The sequence below is a fragment of the Ruditapes philippinarum genome, unplaced genomic scaffold (assembly GCF_026571515.1).
Source record: "Ruditapes philippinarum isolate M1 unplaced genomic scaffold, ASM2657151v2 ctg674_1_1_1_1, whole genome shotgun sequence".
NCBI lineage: Eukaryota > Metazoa > Mollusca > Bivalvia > Venerida > Veneridae > Ruditapes > Ruditapes philippinarum.
Window position 1 is genome coordinate 150,160 of NW_026864021.1, and position 23,698 is coordinate 173,857.

The 23,698-nt window shown below is 30.7% G+C and overlaps 1 protein-coding gene across 6 annotated transcripts in view; it reads left to right on the forward strand.

The window, feature by feature from the left end:
- LOC132724139 (innexin unc-9-like) overlaps window positions 1-23,698 on the forward strand; it is a 160,423-nt gene that overhangs the window by 105,985 nt on the left and 30,740 nt on the right. The window lies entirely within an intron of this gene.

Consider the following 23,698-nt stretch of genomic DNA (forward strand, 5'->3'; position numbering starts at 1 on the left):
AATTTACAACTTTAAATTCTAATTTGATAAATGTGATATATAAATAAAGTCGTTTTGTTTATATATGAACTGCCTGAAATTTAACTTGATTAAGTTTCACCCCGTGCACGTGATGAGCGTTATTTAACATACGAGGGTTGTTCGGGAAGTTCTGAGAATTGTTTTATAGCACACGTTGTAGTCGGGTTAGCGTAAATATAAATATATACGCATTTATTTCAATATATATTGTACGGTATCTGAAAATATCATCATCATACACACAGAAACTAAAACATAATAAAAATAGTAAATAACCATATAACAAACACCCGGAGCACGCCGACGTCATTTGCAACGTTATGCGACGTTAAAGTCCATCGATCGTCGCACCTTTTCAACGTAGTCACCTGCAATTTCGATGCATTTCCTGTGTCGGCTGATCCACTTATTGTATGTTTCCACGTACCAGCTATCGGTAAAGGACGAGACTATAGCTTGCGTATGCTTAACAAGATGCTGAGTCAAAGCGTTTTCCACGCAGCTGTGATATGAGCTCCGGGAACACACGGAAGTCCATCGGAGCGAGGTCCGGGCTGTATGGAGGGTGCTCTAAGATCTCAAACCCCAAGAGGCTGATCTCTAACTGGGTAGATTCCGCTCTGTGGGCCGGCGCATTGTCTTGATGAAGTATGATGCGGTCATGGTCCATGTGGGGGCGCTTCTTCCGTATCGCGTTAACGAGATCCCTCCTCAGAACCTGTAAAAAACGCATGCGGTTAAAAATTTGATTTGCACTTATCTTACTCAAAACTTTTATATTTTAAATGTTTAATTTTTATAAATATTATGTTTATAATATTATATGTTTATCAATAAATATTTTTTAAAATATATTATTTTTTACGTTATCAAAATTACGAAATATTATTAGTGTAGCGCGTTATACCTTTCTTTAGAGTCGGACTGCTCCGGTGCGGCGTTATAGTGTTGCTATGGTTACTGCTATTTCCGGCTATTGTTGTCTGATTCTATTCAATTTTTAGTAATAGTTCCGTGATATGCTAATCTTAGTGCAAAATATTACGTCTTAGAAACAAAAAATATAGGAGATATGACAAAATTCCCAGAACTTCCCGAACAACCCTCGTATATATGATTCTTACAAATTTTATCATTTCCAAAGAAGGGAATGGTTGCTGTTTAGTCATGCACGAATAATACATATTTAATATATGTACATGAAGATGGAATCAATCTGGCGATGGTTATGTTTAGAATCTTTTATTGTTGTTCAAATCTTGGAGATAAATAACGAATATTGTGAGCCATGAACGTTTTTAACGGGAAAGAAACGTAAAATAAGTCACGCAGTAATAAATGTTCAATTCGCTTAGACAGGCGGTGTAAGGGTAAAATGGTCAAATGTGTTTAGTAATTGTTAGGTTACCTATGATAAAATCGGACGAAATACCAAATTTCAAAGTTTCGAAGTTTATTTAAGAACTCAATTTATGTACACACATGTCAATAAAGCTATAGCATATATACATACAGTACATAAAGAGGCATAGCAAAAGCATGCAAATAATAAATATCCAAATCATCCCAACAAAATGGAGAGAGACATGCATTTTCAAATGACATGATGAACAAATATGTAGAAATGTTATCTATCCTAAAATTGTGTGATTATTTACAATGAACATAAAAACAAAAATGTCTGTATTCATTACAGTGAGTTATATTCATATTCTTAAAAGACTTAAAAGTTCATATACATGTATTTGGATAATTGTGATTTAACATTCTTTTTCCTAATGCAGATAATTTATTGAATTCAAAAACATAGTGGAATTCATTTCCAATACTTCCGGAGCTGCTACAAAGTGTACATTTACGTCAATTCAAATCATTCCAACTTCCGGTTTTTACAGGAAGTCTGCTGTCTTTCTTGTCCTAAACTTAATTACATATCTTAGTAAGTTTTTTGGTGACACTGTATTTATTAAATAGTGTTCGAAATGGAATTTTTCTTAAAATAATTTATAGTTTTTACATTTACTCGATTCGTTTACTCTACAATACCAGTCATTTGGAAATAAATCTGACAATTTTTGCTTCACATTAGCAACATCTGATGATCATATAATTAAGAAACATCTGATAGGTCCATACATTGGGGTTTTCACATTTAACAAGTATATTTTTAATATGCTTAAACCACAGAAATGTCTGTCTATTAACATTACTACTTGTATTATAAGTTTTAAGAGCTATTTGATAAGTCAAAAGATTTATCTCATTCACTGCAATATTTGAAGATGAAATAATACGGTTACGTTTTTCTGTTTATTGGCAGATTTACTTTACAAATATCATGTTCAAATATTCGGCTCTAAATGAGATATCTGTTTGATGAATGCTATCTCTACCCTAAAACTTTCCTCCTCTAAACACATACAAAATATGTTTAGTGCAATTTTACTATGCATTATATCGTTATTATGTTGTTAGTGATCATTCCGGCAATAATAATATTAATTTGTTGAAAACTGTTTATACATTTTAATAATCATGTTTATAAAGTACAACAAATGGATAAGCATGTCTAAATCGGAACGCTTTTGCATGACGTTTCATGTTAATGCTACTAACTGCATGAAATTCAACAAGATGAAATTGCTCAGCAGTATATATAATAACTGAGCATTACGAGTATTAAGATTTATTGTACTTTACGAAATTCCCTACAGATTTTAAATTTCCCACAAAACCAATTTGTCATATACAGTTATAATGATAAAAGTATTATCGTGATCAAACGGCAAGTTTGATGTATGTTTTTCCTTTCCCGTAGGAATTTTATTTTTCCGAAATAAAATGCAGTACTGGGGTTTTTTCCTTTGTGTATTGATTTTATTTTGCTTTTGGTGTTCAGTTTGTGAAATTTTAGTTTATTGCTTTTAAAATATTATATGACAGATTTATTATGTAGTAGGTATAATAATTTATTAGTATAATAATATAATGTAGTATAAAGTATACTTCATCTTATAATAATGAAAAATGAAGAACATTTCAGGGATTTTTCAAGTATTCTAATTTAGCTTATTATACGTGACATATTATTCTGAACATACAATTTAATGTAGTTATTCTAATTAAAATAAAGAAATCACAAATTTGAGTATAGGAAATGTCCTAGAGTAAGTTTGCCTTAGTTTAATGTATTCTTGGTCATTCAGCACCATCACTTATACATTATTTACATCGAGACCCGCATTTAGAAAAGGCAATTTTTTTCTCTTTTTGTACAGAAATGGTATCATTTCATCTCCTTGTAAAAGTTTTCTTGATATATTGTCTAAGCTAAATAAATTGATTTGGATTAAATAAATTGGGTGACACAGTGAAAGGTACCAGCCAAAGGTTTAGATCAAGATGCATAATTTATTTGTTTTAGATTAAAAATTTGCATTTTAAAGTTTGATGTCTGATAAGTCTAGACGTGGCAATGTATTAGCCATTTTTCTGCTATAAACTTGTTTCTTGGGTTTTTTTAAGATTTTAAGATAAGCAAAATGCCATTACGTTTGAATTTCAAGGCTTTTAGATTTTGTCCGTAAGTTTTTGAATGATGTGAACTTCGATTGCCGTACAGCAGCTAGTTAGCTTCTGATATCATTATATGATATTTGCACGAGTTTCTCGTGAGAGCGATTTATCAAGCTTTATCAACGTCGGAAATCATATCTATAAATGTCGCTATCATACCATTCCCAATAGTATAAATATGTCGGAAAATACCATTACAGATTTATTTATATAGGAACAAGTGGAAGGCTAAATTAAAGTGTGTACGGTCTATAGACAAATATTTAAACTTGTCCCGCAATGTGAGAGTGTAACATTCTTATATGTATCAATATGTCAAATCATTTAAGATGTATGTATGAAAACAACTACGGTGTTATATCACAATTTATCATACAAACAAACTCTTTAATGTACTGTCTCTCTATATATACATCAAGTATACATGTATATACATCATTCTTAAATGGTATCATTTTTCATTTTTAAACTATTACATGTAACAAATAAAAATGAACGTTTTGTGTTTTGGCGAGTTTTTTCATTACATCAATTTAGAAAATATTAAATTATCAAAGTAAGCTATTGTCTTCTATCATGAAATAATTTCGTTTCCTTTGAGAGGATAGATATAATCCTGAAGATTGGAACGGATTGGTTGCTGTTTCTTATGTAAATAATCTAAATAAAATCAAAACATATTAAAATCGAAGCACAGAAGGCACTGAATTTGTTTGGGTCTCAGAATGTCAGAAAGGTGAAGGTTGTCAGATTATAAACAATTTTGTTTTTGTATTAGTGCCACCAATGCTTTCCAGCGTTTTAATTGTAGTAAATTGGCTATAAGACTAATTGCAACACTGATAATCAATCCAATGTTTATTTGACTTAAACAATTTGAAAAAAAATGAGTTGCCTTAACTGGGATTTGAACTCCAGACCTCTCACTTCCTAAGCGAGTGCGGAAACCCCTCGGCCACGGCGAATTTATATGTAAACGGTTTGAAGAAAACCATATTATTCTAAATTAGGGTTTGTAACTTTAACACAGATGTAAATAATCATGGAGGCATGTATATCTATAAAGAATAAAACAATATTAGAAATCTTCGACCATTCGGGAATTATTTTGCTTGAAAAATTAATGCGCCTGTCATTTAACCATCTTTACGCAGTGATCTCCCCTGAATTTTTCGGCGTTAGTGTACATATAAAGGGAAGTACTCGCTTCAAAAAAGCGGACTACTTTCGGCAATTGCAATTAACAGCATAAGAGTCTGAAATTTCGCTACCATTATTTGTTTGGTCTGACGACCCAAACAAATAAAAATAGTGTCCTTTGAGTAATACAAAAATGCAAGAATTTTATTAAATATGTTTTCACGTGTAGTGAAATAACTTATCATTAACAATCAGCTAAATTTATATGTACCCATGGTTGTATAGTTATGTGAAATAGCATAAACTTGCCTTCCTTCAATTGACACAACCTTTAATATATTCTTCACTATTAAATGTCAGTTTCTGCCAGGTATCTTCTCAATCAACGACAAAAGGCAACTAAACTTGTGTTGTTCGCAATCAAACACATGCAGTTCCTGATAGGAGTCCAAGATCTGAACTTTTTAACCTTGTCGACTGTGCATGGTGTTTCTTAACAAACTTACACACCATATATTCAAGTATCATGCAACACGATATATTTAGAAACAATTTCACTTAAATCTTTCTGAAGAAAGTTTCAGATAAATTGAGGAGCTACATAACAATTAGCTACGGTGTAACCTATGTCACACCGTTGTCAGTCGACACATGTGATTTCTGAAGATGTGATGTGACAGAATTCTTCATATCATAACTGAATATAAGAAAAGTATTTCTTGTTTTTGTTTTCTTATATTATTTTTTAATTTATTTTCTTCTTTCTTTTTACAAGCGCTATACAATTTGGAAGGCAGCAACAATTTCCCGGAATTTTAGTTTATCAGCCAACTTTTCACTGTCAAATGTCATATCTATAAATGTCAAAAAGGTGATATTCCCTTAAGAATAAATTTGTCAGAAATAACGACAATGTCTTCATTTATACTAACACGTATAGAAGTGTTTTTATACATTTGAGAGCAGAATTTAAATCTAGTTCCCCAATATTCTTTCTAAAAGCATCAATATTTAACTGTTAAAGTAAACAGATTTAGTTACTTGGCCTGTGAAGTATCCGATTACATTTTTAAAAGTCTGTCTAGAACAATGAGATGTTGACATATATTTATTAACATAAAACATAATAAATGTTGCTGTGGTATACATGCTTCTATTTCTGTCATTTCATTTAACGCAGGTGTGTGCACAGTGTGTATATAATTATTAACAAAGCAAAACTAAATAAATATAAGTTATGTAAAACCACATAAAAACTAGTGTGAAGGAAATTTCAAAACTGCAGCAATATACATGTAGAAATTCTAAGCCCAAATTTGTGGTTTCGTCTACTTTATCAATTGTTATATTTATCAGAGATGTAGATAGATATTATCTATCTATGTCTTTGTATTGATATACAAGTTTTTAAAGCTGAATTTATTTCAAAATATCCAAACAACATATCAATAAAAGTACATTTTGTCATGAACGATGTACAATCAAGAAAATTTGATGACCTTAACATATTTAAATGGGAATTACATTATTAGTGCAGAACGTGTACAATATCTCTTCTATGACAGAATTCCAATTCCCTTTTCCAAATTTAATCTGCATGTGTTTCTGAAAACCTTTCATATTATTGACAGACTGGTTTGTTAGCATTAAGAAAATATCTAAATTATTCAATTCTTGTTTCGGACATAAAAATTAAGACTGACATCTCATTTTAAAAAACAACATGCCTTCCTGATCGAAAACGTAGATACTTCAAAAGCATTTGCTGTGTTGTTGTGTTGTTAATAAATGTTATAAACCAAGTCCGAACGGTTTATTAACTGTAATGCTTTTGCAGTCCTCACGACGATTATTAAATATAAAATCAAGTTCTAGTTTATACCCTTTATACTGTGGTGAAATATTAAGACTAATCCATAGTTCAATCTAAATATAACAATGCGTCTTGTTGAGAAAAAAGTCCAAAATATGTACTGACTGAATACTAAATAGCGGATATTGCAGACTATTATCAAAAGCCTTGCGCGGGTCGCATATGTTGAATACGTTACCGCCAGCAGGCTTTAAAAGCATGTTGTATTCTGCTTATCTTATAACAAAGTATATTGCTCATTTATAAGGCTGTTTATATATTTTACGTGACTCTGCACTTGAAGTTTTATTGCCTGTCGTACATGTTTTAGGTTAGTAGTACAACATAGTAAACATTTCACTGAAACTACTTTTGTCATATCGCTGCAAACTATCATTATCTTTCAACATAATTAGTAATAAGATTTCAGCTCCAGCGTGGTATAATACAGTTTATATTTCCTTGGAAGCAATCTTTATACTCTCTTTAATGACAATAACACTGTACATCAAAGGTACAATCTGTCTTTTAGTAAACCATATCAGTTTTTATATGGTGGAGAAATGAACGAATCGATAATAGCGGCAAAGAACTTAATACCGTCAGTCTAGTTTCTTTTTTTTATCTCTATACAAATCATATTTCATGAGAAGGCTATAGAAAACGAATATGCATAAAAAACCTTTTTGACACCTTATATTTATTCCAAAGAAACCTTTAGAGCCTTTATTTATAAAGAAAACATTTTTTTCTTTTGAAATTTCAGAAAAATCCGTCAGATAAGTTGTTAAAATGGTCATTTATTAGACATTGTTATTTGATACTTACACTCGATAAATAGAAGCAAATACACTTTTTTCAAACTTATTGTATTATTTTAGCATGCCTTTTATTTGCAGAGCCAATTTTATTTGACCGTGATAGGCAACCGTAAAGGTTTCCGCCGCTCAATATTTTAGATTTCCGTCTTTTGTTAGTTTTCTTCAAATCGTTCATTTTATCATTGACAAAATGTGAATGCGTCATTAAAACGCTTTGCAGAACGAACTTCATCTTCTGTCTCATTTATTTTATTTTCGAATGTAATTGAAAAATGTTGCCGTTCATTTGCACATGTGATTTAATTATATTCCTCAGATTGATTCAGTTTTGAAGTTTTATTAATGTGAGTCCATGTAGTAGTCAATATCGCTTACTCATTCATGAATTACTCTGGACTTACTTCTGTATTGTCCATTTATAAATAACTGGCTTCTTTCTAAAATTGTCTCAAAAACCATGAGCAAAAATGTATGTTTTCTCTTAACTTTACTCATCTTCAGTTTTTTCTCTCTTTATTACATTAATGCCACGATCTAAGCCGTTTTTCATTCATGTTTTATTGAATAAGGTTACTCGAGGTTGAAACGTTCCCCCTGCCCATTACAGTGAGGGCAATAACCAATTATTTATCAGATGCTATAATCAAGATGTGTTGACAATTTCTATCACTTGACGTCAATAAACTGTCTAACATAAATATCCTCTTAATTCAACGAATACTTTCTATTTTTTGCACACATTTCAATGGTCAGAGCATTTTTTATATTGTGCTTACCTTACCTTTCATATATAAAAATATTTAAAGCCCATCAGTTTGATTTTTTTAGATTTGTTTTCAATCGTAAATCTTGATTATTTACCCATTAAAATATTAATTAGTTTAAATTTTTATTTGACTTTGAATAATCCGAAAACTTAATGTTGATTTTGTATATATACGCTTCTTCCGTTGAATATGGTTTAATGCACGTGATAAAAAGTCATTTAGCAGCGATATGTTAAGTATTTTTCCTGGAAAGGGCAAGATAAGAATATATGGTCGTTACTCAGATGGGCTCTTACTGAGAGGCATATACCTTAACAACTAGAGGATTGCTCGCATTGAAGCGACATGGTCGGTTAGTTCAAGTATTTTTTATTAAGCACGTCTGAAAAGTTTCAAAATTGTTCTGATAACTAAAACATTAATATCTAGATAGAGAGAAAAAAGGTCAATATCAAAGATATGTTTTGCCATTCTCTAGTTCAAAAATGGTTTAACAAATTTCGACAATTTTGTAAAGGCTTAATTATAAGCACAACAATTCTAAATGACTGTATTTGCTGGTATAGGACAAACCTTATTTTATATGGAACTTTTGTTGTTTCTATGTTTGAAGTCATCCATTTATTGATTTAGTTGTAGACATTTGTTTTAATGCCATTATATGAGCACACTTTAGAACGCAAATCAGCAATTCTACGATCTGTCCTGATGTATTTGTAAGCTGATGTAATAAAGATAATGAATGAAATTGGTCAGAACAAGACAATATAAAACGAGCGTTTGTTTTTCTCGTCTTAACTAGAAACGGTTTCTTCACATATTTTCATACAGACTTAGTGTAGTCAAATTAAAATACTCGGGTTATGTTAAGATTTAAAGAGTAATTTGAAAAGATATATATCTAATCCTGCAGACTGCAAATTTTGCATAATAAATAAATACACTATTATAAGAATATTTAAGATGAAAATCGGCATGCATGTTTTAACTTATTTCATACTTCATATTGGCTTTTTCTAAAATGTCCTTTTCCATGTATAGCACTGTTTGTAGTTGAATGTCGAATTTTATCTAGAAATAAATTATCATTCAGTTAGCTTATAATGTTGCCTTTTGAAGAAACTGAAGTCTTGAAGAATAGGATAAAATAATTCGAGATACTTTTTAGCGTTACGTTTCTCACCTTTCGTATTCTTATATAGAAACTATGAAATATTTGCCAACAAATATTTGAGTGTAGTCAATAGCCTCAGCACTTTGTATGTCCATCATGTGTCTATCAGTAATTTATAGAGGTATTTTCTTACCAATTTACCGGAAACAGGCAGCGTTTAATCTCTCTTACGTCTCACTTCTCTCACAATGAATGACACTGTGTGCTGTGTTTAAGTAGTCTACTATATCAACATTATGCTCAGACTAGATTAGATAGGCTGCCAACCTTTTTTGATTTGCTGCAACAACTTATTCATTCTTTACTGATTTATTATGATACAATTTTGGCGAAATTTCAATGTAAGGCAATGTTGTAATTTAAGATATAACCAATGGTTTGAAGTTGCAACACTGAATTGTTGTACAAAAATAATATCCGTACTTATGTTAATTATTTGCGAGACAAAAATATTATTTGAAACAATATTGTGGAAGCAATAATGACATGAAATCAAATAATTTTTTGTGACCGAATGGGGACTGCGAACACTGAACGTTGATCTTCCTTGTTCATCTCTTCTACGTTATTGAAATTACTCTGATATGAAAATAGTGAAGACATAAGAAAATACACATATTTGTATTGCAGTTAAATACATAATATAACTTTGTTTTGATCAATGGAACTTGCTTATATGGCATCATCAATTATATCATGCCAGTTTTGGTATGTTCATATTTTTGTTCACCAATTACACTTTTTCTGTCATGATTATTCACAAAGTGTTGTAGTGTTGAAAGTAAACAATCATGGCATATGAAAAATGTTTAATTTTACAAAAAAAAATATAATTATAATTTGATTATTTGATTTTGATTTATGTTTGTAGCGTTATTTATATAGCTGTTTCAGTAAATAGAATTTAAAATGTCATCCAAGATTGAAGTTAAAGATGTTTTCAGTGGCTGCGCAATCATTCAATCCTTGCATTTGGTTAAATGACCGGTCGTGATTTATTTTAGTTCATAGATGAATAGGTACAATTTATCCTGTAACATTTAACTAGAAAATATTAAGAAAATTCTCCTTAGAAATTCTCCTTAGAAAACTAAGTTTAGAACAACGGGTGTCGTCGATATTTCTGAACATTTATGTTATCATAATATCAATTTGCTGACATTACATCAATAACGTCTTTTCCTATTTCAGAAAGCGTCAATGTGTCTGTACTTAACATTGCTTCTGTTGCAGGTTGCGACAAAAAGATAGACACCATTAACGTCAACTGTAGATCACGTGATAAGATAGTTGTGTCGTCTACTCTCTAGTTGACAGATTGCATTCCTAAACAAATTACATGAATCGATATAACGTTTTTAATAAACTGAATAAAATATTTGTGGTCCCTGTGGCCGAGTGATTAAGGTCGCGGACTTCAAATCAACACCAATTATGTTCAAATCTCTTCTTGAACTTTGAATTCTATTTGAGAAATTTATCTAACAAGCTTGTGCTGGTTCTAGTAAGATGGTGGTTTGTTGCACAGAAATTCACCCGAAGTCTAACGTCAGAAAAAATATACAATATTTCAAAATGGCATTTTACTATGTCAACGCAACTTATTTTCCAACCAAATCATATAAAAAAATGTAAGTTTGCATACAAAATAATATTGATTATATTGATTGGCAATAATTTTACTGATCCAGTAAAACATGTATAGGTCAAAGGTTATGTTATTTTACAAAACGTCAAACTATGTTTGTTTTACTTTTGTAATGTATGTGTGACTAAAAATATGTAGGTATTCAAAGTGCCAAAACTATGTTGTTATACATTTGTGATGCATGTGTGACTAAAAACATATGTAGATATTTAAAGTGACCTTAAATAAAAAGGAACGTAGAAACTTTTAACAGGTGTCATCACCTAGTTTACCCTTTGTCTTATATATCCATGAATTTCCGAACTTGTGACAATTGTGAATAATGTCTACAAATCAAGATTAAATGAAGATATGTTATCATAAAGCAGAAACGCTAATTAAAAACACCCTTAATAATACAAGGAACCCCTATCTCACCATATCAATTAGCTGCCGTTAATAGAATTTTGTCTAATTCTTTATTTGACCAACGTTTGATGCTTCAGCCAAAAATATTTTGGTTAGGGGTGATCCAAAGAAAGACTGTCTCCTTGAGCACAGTACAGCAATCTTTATAATGTATGACAAAGTAAATGCTGTCATTATTATAGTTGGTTTTAAGAAGGCAGTCTAGACATTTCCCTTTTAAAGTATATTAGGCTATATTATTTTTTGACATGCCTGTCAAGGGTCGCAGCGATCTATTCATTTTTAGATCATGCTCTCCCTGTAGTGTATTATAATATACAAACTGAATATCTGAACATTTTTTTTATTTTTACTTTAACATTGACAATGTTTATATCTTTTGAATATTAAGATACTGACTTGTCAATAATTAGAGCTTTTGTTCACAGTGTGCTAGAGGGCGAGGATGGTAGCTTGCAATTTTCATTACCAAAGTTTTAAAGTTTTTGTTTAAAAAGTTCGATCGACAATATTAATTGTATAAGAAAAATTTAAACACAAACTGCAAAACATTCAATACATGAATAAATTAAAAATGTATTTTTTTTTTATTTGAGAATTTTTTAATTGAGAATAATATAAATAACTGGAGAATTATGCTGGTCATTTCTGCATGGGACAGAATCTTCTTAAATACCCGAATAATATGCACAAGTGTATGTTTCTAAAAGTTTGGAAATTATAGATTAAAATGAGTGATATGATCTTGATTTTCAAATCATTTTTGTCAAAAGTTCATGAACTTTAACATCAAGTAACATTAGTCGTATTGACCTTTGGAATGCACTTTTGATGTAGCTATTCTAGTGGAATAATACATCAACTGTTAATGGTGTCTGCATCTCTCAATGATAATTAGACAATTCTAAAATGTGTATTTATGAGACAGTGTAATTATTGTTACTTCTGCACACTGTTGGTTAGCCAAAATAAACAGTTATAGATGTGATTAGGGGTACGGTACGGACAATGACATACTGCACATGTTCAGTTACCTCTTAATTATTGTTCCTGTATATTTGTTCCATTTAAGTGAAGATTCGTAAATAATACAATCAAAGTGCTTCAAGTACACACCGAAATTGGTATAAAATATTTAACAAGAGCAAACAGTTCTTTTTTAGAATGCATCTGTAAACATAAAAACAGCATACTCTTTTGCTAAACAAACACATTAAAGGTAGTAATCTAAAAGTGAAATTATTGTAATTTATTATCTACTAAATATTGATGGATAGATATGAAGCGCATCTTTTTTGACAAAGACATATTTGTTATACATTGGGTTCATAATGACACCGCAGATTTAAAAACCGCAGAAAATTAAGCCTTTCCCTATGTCTATGTCGGAATATGTCATCTACCGGTACTGTATAATGACATTGTATCATAGTTTGGAGACCTTTCTGTTGAAAACGTGTCAGAGATAAATCGTATACATATACATGCACAGTGCGTTAACTGGAATGCAGGTATTAGTTACCTGCACTCCAGAGCATGTCAATTGATTGGCTCATTTTTGCTGGGGTTTACTTATTGTGACGGAAGAGAAAGGGAAAGCGACATAAATATCATATTTAGATTCTCGTTCATTGGTTACTTTTTTCCCGGGGTTTCATATTGTGACATAACTATGATACAAAAAGAGAAAGAACATCAAAACACTCGGCTATCTGATTAATACTCGGGGGCTACGCCCCCTCGTACAAATCAGAAAGCCTCGTGTTTCGATGCTCTTTCTATTACTTACCATGTACCGTTATCAGCTTTTGTAGATGGGAATTTTTCTTTATGTATATACCGTCATGAATAAAATATTAGAAAAAAAAGTTACTTTACTTGTTCTTTTTGTTTAAATAAATATCATGTTTGTATGATTTTCGCTCACCCTAAGATTGATTTTTTTTTTAAATAAAACTATTATACATGTAGTTTGACGGGTGCTAAACATACCCTTTTGTATTTGTACAGTATATTGTGTCTACGTGCGATTTTACCATTGTTTATTTTTCACACTTCATATTTATACACATGCAGTATTACAATTAAAGGGATATTGAGGCAAAATAATGACAAAAATATTAAAATGATCTAATGTACTTAAATCACGCTAAAATGACATTTCTTGAAGTTTCAGCATGAATTTTTGTTTAAATTCTAAATATTTTGGGTTTGAAGCGTAATTATATCTATATATGTTTAACAAAATCTAGACCCGAATAGAATCGCCAAATAGTTTTAAAACAAGTCACATGACTTGAACAAACCCTTGAAGTTACAATAACAGATATTATGGATATTGTATGATTGAAACAAGTCTAAGTCATTCATTTGATATGTTCTTTAACGTTTCCAGAGTTCACTTTGACAAATATTGTGAAATCCTAGTGCTCTAACCTGACCCACGCGGGTCAAGTTAGGAAACTACCATTTTATTCTTTATATGGAGAAAAGTTTTGTTCCTTTGACTGTCTAATATATTCATTTTTAGGGCATTTACAGAATGATGACTGAAAAAATCAAAACAAAGAAATGAAAATTTTGCCTGTGTCTCCCTTTAATTGTTGCCATTGCACGTTGTTGATTTTTGTTTATTAACGTTTATATATCGATACATGATGATTACGATGAAACACATAAGTCGTCTGCATGTTTACCGGAAGTAATGTACATGTTACATCAACAAAACTTGAAATGTTGTCTGTTTGTATCGGTTAATTTTGTAAAAATATCTAAATTAAAACGCAGACATAAAAAAAAACATTAATGCGAGAATGATGACACCACAGAAATAAGATACGCAGAAATTTAAAACCCCTTATTTTAACAAAAATCGCAGAATATTAAGCCCGCAGAAATAAGTACTTATACGGTATATGAGAACACAATAAACATGATTTAGATAGCAAACACTTTTTTCAAATTCTAGCTTGAAACTCAAAATGAAACAGTGGGGCTTCGCCAAAGGAATAGCTATATAAAGCTGGTTTATAAGAAAACTTATATACTGTTTCTAGTGTTAACATTTGACGACAGTGCAACCATATTGATTTGATACGACATAGCTCATACATTGAAATCTGTGGTGGCAAAACAAGGCCCTAAAATCTCAACGGATTTGACGTTACAAAGAAGATTGTTTTTGTAAATTAATTTGTCTAGAACCAGACATCATAAACAGTGTAGAGTGTGAACCTCAGTTGAATTAAGTGAAACATAATGTGTCTAGAAGTATGAAATAGCTTAGGGTCTTTGACATTCCCCTGATTACATCATACAAAATGGTTTATTGTGTGTTCATCAGTCGCTTTGAGGACGTGCACGTCGATATCTCTCGTGCTGCATTTCTTTAAACCGATAATGTACATTTTGTTCTTGGTTAGGGGACATACTGGTTTTGAAATGGATGTATACAGAGCAATTATAAAACAATTTGGTCTTCTGTAACATATAAAGAGCAAAAGCTTTTTTATACATTAATTTGTCATCGAATCCTAAATCTTTTGTCCGACATGGGTTAAAGGTATAATTCTTCAGATTTCTACCTTTGAAAATATCATATATGTATTAACAGTAAAGACATGACAGATGACCAAATCCCTGTAATATGAAGTGCTAAAGTGCATATTCAGTTTCAATGCGCAAGTATAAAAAAATATAAGCCTGCAAAAAATTTAGTGTTAACTCAATATTAGAGAATCATTGGTTAGATCATTGGTTAGATCATTGGTTAGTTATATACTTCTAATGTCCGTTTGATTGCATTATACGTAAGTCAGTTTGAAATATCTTTGTTTCTATTAGCTCTATCCCTTTGTTCCTTACTAAATTTATGAAAGGAAGAAAACTCTTTGATTTTCTCTTTGGAGTGTTTCAGAGTAAATCAGATATCTTGGAGTTGTTTTTCTTTTTTTGTAGTTTTTATGAATATTTCATGAACCAATTATTGATGCATGTTTGCTATTATTTTGACTGATTCATTTTCAAATTCACTTTAAGCTGTCAAATTACACTTTGGGCTGTTTCATGTTTAATTCTGAAACATCTTGACGTAACAAACTGTTGTATAATTACTGATTGACATGTATTAGGGAAGAGATGCATTTTGTGTGTTGTCCTCTCATTTTTTCTGTACAATTGTTATTCGATATATATGACAACATTGAAAAGGACTACTTGAAGAACAGTACATTGCAACTAATTAAATCTTTACAATATATTTCACAAAATCAAAGTAATGCCGATTGGACAATAAGTATGTATATGTACATTTACTGTGTGGTTTAAGTCTGTCATACTATGTTCAACTGAAAGACATTGCATCAAATTTGCTATCATTCAAAACTTTTTCATTAAACATGTTTAAGTAAAGGTGTGTTTATAAGAACAAACTGATTTTTTTGCTTTTGGTGTACATGTTTAAACCTTTTTACTAACTATATATGGTACTGCTTTTCGAGTTCCAGCATTTTCAAAATACAAATATTATACAAAAATTGCGCTTTTATCAACACTTAGAATAATGTTTTGAAAATAAGATGATAACATCTTGAAACGTTTGTGCATGCTATAACAAACGCTCGAGTACATCGTGCAACATTAACAGAAGACGACTCAAAAGGTTTAATTATGCAGATAACAGCTTATGATGTTTTCAGACTCGAGGTTTACGTTCAGTTACAAATAGTAATCGTAAATCAATATAGGATGGATCTTTCACATCTTCATCATCATAGATACAATCTTTAAAACACAAACTTTATATGGTTGTATGTTTAATATTGTAAAGAATCTTCGAATGGGTCTATGAAAATTCCACTAAAACTTGTGTTTTACAAGTAAAATCGATTTAAAATGTTTGCAAGATTTGTTAGTAATTATTTTGGACATAACGCATCTCAATATCGCCGTTCATTCACACCCATCAACAGACGCCTTTGTGCAAGAGGCTATTTACTCTAGATTTTCTCAATAGTAGGAAAAGTAGCCGTTAACTAGATTTGACATTTATTAAAACTGCAGACCAGTATCAGGCGTTTTTCTTGTATTCTCGGACACTTGATTTTTCTGTTTTATCTTGAGCAGATGTTAGACAAGATCAAAACATAACAGTTGTAATCTGAAGGTGTCAGTTCTAGTGCCATGTGAAGATTAACATCCTTATTGGTTATTGATCCGTGGTTTTTAGCTAGATTTCTGATTGCATTCTATAATTGGGTTATTTAAAACTTTGGATTTGTTGAAGCGCATTTTTGATCACGAAATATTCTGGAAAAAAAACTCAAATAAACTTTTCTTTAAAGAGACAGCACGTTTTACACTCTTCATTGTTTCAGTATTCCTACATGTTTTTATTCGGTATATTATTATTTTATTGCAATGTACAATGAGGCTCTGCACTGTATTATAAATATTCGTTAAGTACTTGGGAAGAGGATAAATGTTTGAAACAACAGTACCGAATAATATTTAGCCGCTTTAAATTAACGCTTAGTGACAAAACTTAAATAATAGCATTTAGGCAATTAGAAAATTAAATTTTTCATGATAATACATTTATAAATGCATGTATAGATATAGCATGAAAGCTATCCTAAGAACACAGGGCCTGACTCTGCGGCGAGTATTTAAAAGATCACAAATTTCAAAATTTCAAATATGTTGAAATATAATTAACTCGAATAATAGTATAAGGGAAGCAACTGCGGATCAATTTTCTTGGAGAAAAGAAGTACTGTTTGTTCTTACATTTTATACAGTAAAGAATAAATATAAAATGTTTGATACGTTGTATGCAGATTTTGATCTTTTGCAGAAATTTGTGGCATATATAAAATGTTATAAATGTTAAAGTAGATTACGTGAATGTGATATCTTAGACAAAGATTGCACGAAACAATTATTTGTAGTCACAAAATTTAACTCAGACAGTGTAAAATTGTGCTGTCGTGGTTTGGCTGTGAAGTTCAGAGACGTGGGTGGTGCACTCTGCAATTACCTTAACATCAGCCGTCAGTTTGTATTTGTCAAAGTTATGTTACTATATTATTGGCATACAGTGACACTATATTTCTTTTTTATATTCGCTATTTTTATATCATTTCGCTATTATATTTTTATTTCTCTTATCACCGTAGCACGCATATGAAGATATTTTGACAGTGATATACATATATCAATATAATTCTTCTATTATAATAGGCTTTGTTGGTTCACCATTAACTTTTGTACAGTCTAGCTCTTCAAAATCTGTCTGGGGAATAGTAAAACGAAAATAACATAACGTTGTTTTATTTAATTAAATGGTGCCCTTGACTGGCACAAGAAAAAGGCAAACACAACGTAGAGGTATTTTCGGCTACAAAGCAGTGTTTAATCAACACATTTGTTACTTGAAGGTGTTGACAGTCACTTGGAACATTTACAGACATATTAGTGCGTGCACAGTTATTGTAAGACTAGCTTGTTCTTTACCATGGTACAATCTACCTAAACAGAACACAGATTTTTATTTCAGTTATCAATTAAGTGCCTGTACCTTACATGAGAGATTACATTAAAACAACGGTGGGGATGTGTAACGCTACAACTACAGGACAATGATCATTCTGTCAGCAAAATCTGCTCAGTGACTGATAACTGATAAGCTCAACCTACGGACTTCATGAACCATCTTTATACGTCATTTGCGCATACATTACGTAAAACATGAATGTTTAATATAAATACAAAAAGATTTACATGAAACGAGAACAATGAAACAGTTTATTGAAGTGAAGATTACGTAGTAAAATTCAAGAAAACAAACTGTTATTGTTGTTTCGTGCTATGAACAGATAAAACAAAAATTCTGAGAATTATCAACATAGCCAGTGTACTTCAGTACAAGATGTTTTTAGTTAACATTCAAAGCATTGTCAAAATGAGCGTTTCTTTTATATGAAATTATTGTAACTGGTGATTTGTTGTTTAATTCTTGAATAAAAAATACACTTTTGAATCTTCGTGCAGAAGTATGTGAGCACGCTGCATACATTGGATGTCTCGTGTTAACTTAATATATAAAGTTGCTCATCTGTTCAAATATCTCCGGACAGTATTAGGCACACTTTTAGCAAAATTTTCGAAATTTAAACCAGTGTATTATTCCTTTTTTAAAAACAACTAGCATTGTTTTTTTAATAGATAGTCAACTAGCAGTTGTAGAAAATTTGTTTTAGTCTCATTTTAATTTGTCATAGCTGATAACTTATCAATTGTATTATTTATGTATCATTTTAAAAGTTTGTTTTCTTTTCAAACAAAGTTGAAAAAATGTGTATGTCGTCAAGATGCAGATTTAAACGCTAATTTATACATATTCTCTTTAATCTGATTCTGTTAAAATGACATGAAAGACATAGTATCCATTGTTAAATGTTTAAAGTTACTTGATTGAATTATAGTCACAATTATTTTAGTTGTAAATAAATGAAGCAGTGTCAGAAATGTCTATATTATGTTTGCAGATTAATGTAAATTATTTAATTCGCTATAAAACCTGTCCATTTTTCACATTTTAAGTCCCTTTAACAAGAATTTAACGGATCAAGTAATATGTTACTATATAATATGTTTGTAAATATTGGAAATCCACGTTGCGTCACGAATTTTACTCGAGTACAAATGAACCACACAAATCGATTCACCTAGTAGAAGCTATACGAGATAGCAATATATTTCAATTGGTGTATACAATAGCTTCCAAGCTTGCAAAAAAGAATTAGGACTTCGACACATTTATCGTAAGAGGAAATTGCTTCTGATCATTTATTATGTCTGAGACCAAGACGTACGTGAGTAGAATGTGCCTACATAGAATTGGGGAACACCTTTTCTATTTCTATTTTATAACCCTTAGACTACAGAGCGATATCTCAATAGCTTTTGTTAACAGTTTGCTACCATATTAGATGCCGAGTAACTCAACTATTTGTTTGGTTCTGAGTGGTTTGACATTCAAATTTGACTGTCCAAGATTTACGTAAAAATTTGGATAAAATTTGAAAGTAAACGAAGTATTCAAAGTGGTAACCTATATATTCCTAGCTTTTTAAAAGTTTAGTTATAATATGTACGAGCAATAGAATGATAAAGGATCAACGGCACCATCTCATTCAAAAAGTTTTATTGATATATTATTCATAATTTGACTAATTCTGTGAGAGAGATAGAACAATTTACAAATAAGGAACGTACATGTCAAAATGATATAAACCAGCTTAATTCAACTTGATTTATATGTCTAACACTAAGAAGGAATCATTGAATTAACGGTATTTTGTTATCCCTGGACCTGAAATGTTGACACTCTCTAGCTCTGTCTGTCAGATTGCTGTCTAATGTGTGATATTTCCAATTCAATGTAAATTTGTTCTCACTTTTTTACAGTTTTAGGCAATTTTCTAAACAAACAAACGTCTTTTTATTTCATAGAATAGTGTATTTATTTCATCAAATGATCTTCAGTAAAGCAAACAAGCATGTCTAAGAGAACTTTTGGCTTATTATTTCTTACAAAATGTCCCTTCAACTGCTTTAAACCCCGGGAATATGGAAGAATATTTCCCTTTCAAAACTCTTTAAGAAAGTAGACTTTATGATCCAAATGCAGAAATGTGTCTTAAAATGTTGTTTATTAAGGCACACAGAGTCTTTTTAGTTTCATTTGAAGAATAAACAAGGAAAATATTACAAAAATACTTACGAGAAAAGAAGTTCAGGAATAAAACACCGATCTGGCATAGCCTTTCGTAGATCAAAGTTTAATTTTATTGAAGTTATTGATACAGTAATGCATTCTTAGATGACTAATTAAGCGAACTCTTACTTCGAAAATTCTCGGCTTGATGCAATGCGTCAGCTATCTATAATTTAGTTATTGCTTTTCAAACCAAACATTCTTGAACATGTAACAGTTTTAAATTCTGTTGGTATTATTTAAATTCGTAAATATACTGTAACATCGGGATACCCGGTCTTTATAAGCCCATGATTTTAAAAAGGAAACTCAAATAGCATGAGAAATTCCTGTTAGGGATTATTTTCAACCCGGTACGATTTCTAAAATGGTAATTTAAGTTTCAAGTACAATCATTGTTTAAATGAATAGATGGCGTGTTCAATACTTGTTTACTTAGGAATTCTATTAAAAGAACAATGTATGAAAAGCAAAAGGATAACTTTAATCTCTTAGTATTTCATCAAGTGAACAATTTGAACATTTTTCTTTTCTGTTTGAGATTGATTCTGTATTAACTAGTCTAAGAACAAAATACAAATATTTATCCGCACATAGTCGAAGTTTCGTAAACGTAATAAAAAGTTGTGTTTTTAAAATAAGTTATTGATAACCACGTACCAAATTTATGTTTTCTTGGAAGATATATCTTCGATTTACTGTATTTACTTTCGATGTCTATATTTTTATGGTATGGTTTTCTCTGGTATGAACCAATTATATTTGCCATTTAATTGATCATAGTATGGGATCAGACACCGTCACTCAAAGCAATTGTATTTATTTCCCTGGCTAGACCATTATAAATATAGATATTTTAGCTAATACAATGTTATATGTTATATATTGTTTTCGGTAACAGAAATTCTACCGTTATTTAGTTTTACAGTAAGAATGGTGCAAAAGGTTAGAGGTAAAAATGCATTTTACAATAATAAACACTACTACGTGTCTTTTAAAATGCTGAATGTAATCATGCCTTAAAGGTCTTTACAAATCTGTATAAAAAGTACTGACATTAACTATACGAGCCCTCTAGCAAATGACAACCTTAGTTTATTCTTGTAACCGTGGTTTCTAGCAACGGGCTCTTGGAAACATGATTGGTGAAAGGGGAATAATCGATACAGTAATGCATTCTTAGATTGTTGTTGCGGGCATTCACCTGTGTGCTATTACTGTAGTATATAATTGCTCTTGTATTGTTCCGGTAATGCAAGATGCACGGGCGAGATACATTGAACATGATAACTGAATAATTGGGACAACAGATCTATTTACCACATTTGCGAGGCATAGTATGTTAATAAAAAAAACTTTCTGGAATTTTTAGATGTTTTAATCAATAAATTAAGAATTACTATTTAAATACTTTATTGATATTTCACATCCACATTGAGGTAAAAACCCAAGTGATGTGTTAAGGTCCTTCCTGCTAGTTGTTTATGACAAATACTAAGATGATGATGATGATGGTGGTGATGATGATGATGATGATGATGATGATGATGGAGGTGGTGGTGAAGATAATGATGATTATGAAAATGATGATAATGATAAAGGGCAGCTCATGAAGAAAAAATTACCATTTAAATAACATGAATTGCTTAAAACATCTTCTTTTACTCGACGTTGTATCTTAAGTGCATTAAAGGTATTTCTGTGATATCTAACACTGCATAGCAACTCTCCTACTGACCTTCCTTGATTCATTATAGAAGAAAGCATGTCTGTATTGTTCATTTCCGTAATTAACAAAAAAAAGTACAAGCATCACATCTAAGTAGGTATATGTGTATATATGTAGTATTGATCAACATAAAATAGCAGCAGCTGACCAGCTGTTAGCCCTTTATATAGTTATTTCTTCCGCCTTTACGGGCATTAATTTAATTGATTATTGAGTCATGAGTAAAATCATACACTTTCTAGATGATTATTGTTAAAGCACGTTTGATCATTGATGTATCATACTGATTTTGATATTTCATCATGAAACCGATCCTGTTAATCAGTTAAGGACTCCCTACATATGTTGTGCTTTAGTAAGATGTTTTATTTTGATTATACTTATTTACCATATTATTACGCTTTACCACTTTATTCAAATCGTATGTAGAAACAAAATTATTTCATTTGAGGCGTCAGGTAGATTCAAACAAAGACTTTCCCTTCATTATTTTTTATTTCACGGCTGATGTTTCATGTTTTACTATTTGTGTAAATACTTTGCTTGTTTTTTTTGTTGAAATGCTTTTGCAATTTATATTATAATCAGACTGTTATGCGAAAGAAACGATAGTAAATTAATTTATTTTTCTAATAATAACTACTTGTGATAACCGTGCTAATTAAAATATCAAATGTCGTAAGAAAAATATTCAGATGTACTCGTATATAATACACGTATAAAAAGAAGAAAGTTCAATTTGGAAAAGTAAGTCTTTTGATTTACTATCTATAAAAATATCTACTTATTTTTGTAACTTTGTTCACCGATGAACTTTGTGTTTATTGCATCGTAGTTTTATTGCGGATGTTTTTAATACTCGAGTAAAAACCGTGAGTAAATATAGTATAGATATAATAAGACAGGCCGGGTTTTCAGACTCATTATTAGTAATAATGTACAGGTCTGGTAAATGGATTAAATGGACCAAAGGAATTAGGAAGCACCATCTTAGAAATAGCGATCTTATCTGAGCAGGAAGGATATCGTATATGTTAGTACGGCAGGGCAATATGAGTGGTTGTTATTATAATATTGATATTCTCGTATCATGATGTAAACCATCACGAACTTATGGCAACAGTTTATTGATATTATTGTTTCTCCATGTCCGGGGAATATTAACTTTGTTTTAACAGACGACCAAAAACAGCCTCATTCAAAAACTCTTATTGATCATGCAAATGAAATGAGCGTTTAGTTTTTTGGAAATTGTAATTACTTTTTTTCTCTCTACCGTAGTTATTAGAACGGAATATTTTATAACTAATTAATGTATGAGATTTAAATTTGTTCATTTGTCTTTTTTTATGAATTAATAGTATTCATACACGCAAGTAATATAATATTAATGTTACGTCTCCGAAGTAATGAAGAAAGTAAAGTACTTTGTAGCTGGTTTTATATTGTATCACTGAACATTTGTAGGAAAATTGTAGGAAAATGGAAAAGAATTACACCGTAATAAAAGAAAAAAAAACGTAGTAAAACTGTTGTTTTTATGCAATTTTAACTAAGAAAAAAATGTTTATTTCGCAATTATTTGATCAATATCTAATCACCCTAATTGAATTAATTACGTAATATTATCGTTTATCTCTAACCCACATTGTCGGAGAAAACAGCTTTAATGTATCACCAATATTGATTGGTAAATTGTGACTCAAAGAACTTAAAGAACGTAAAGAACTACAATGCAAATAATATGTGCGGCGCGTGGGGTTTATTAATAATCTTTTGCACA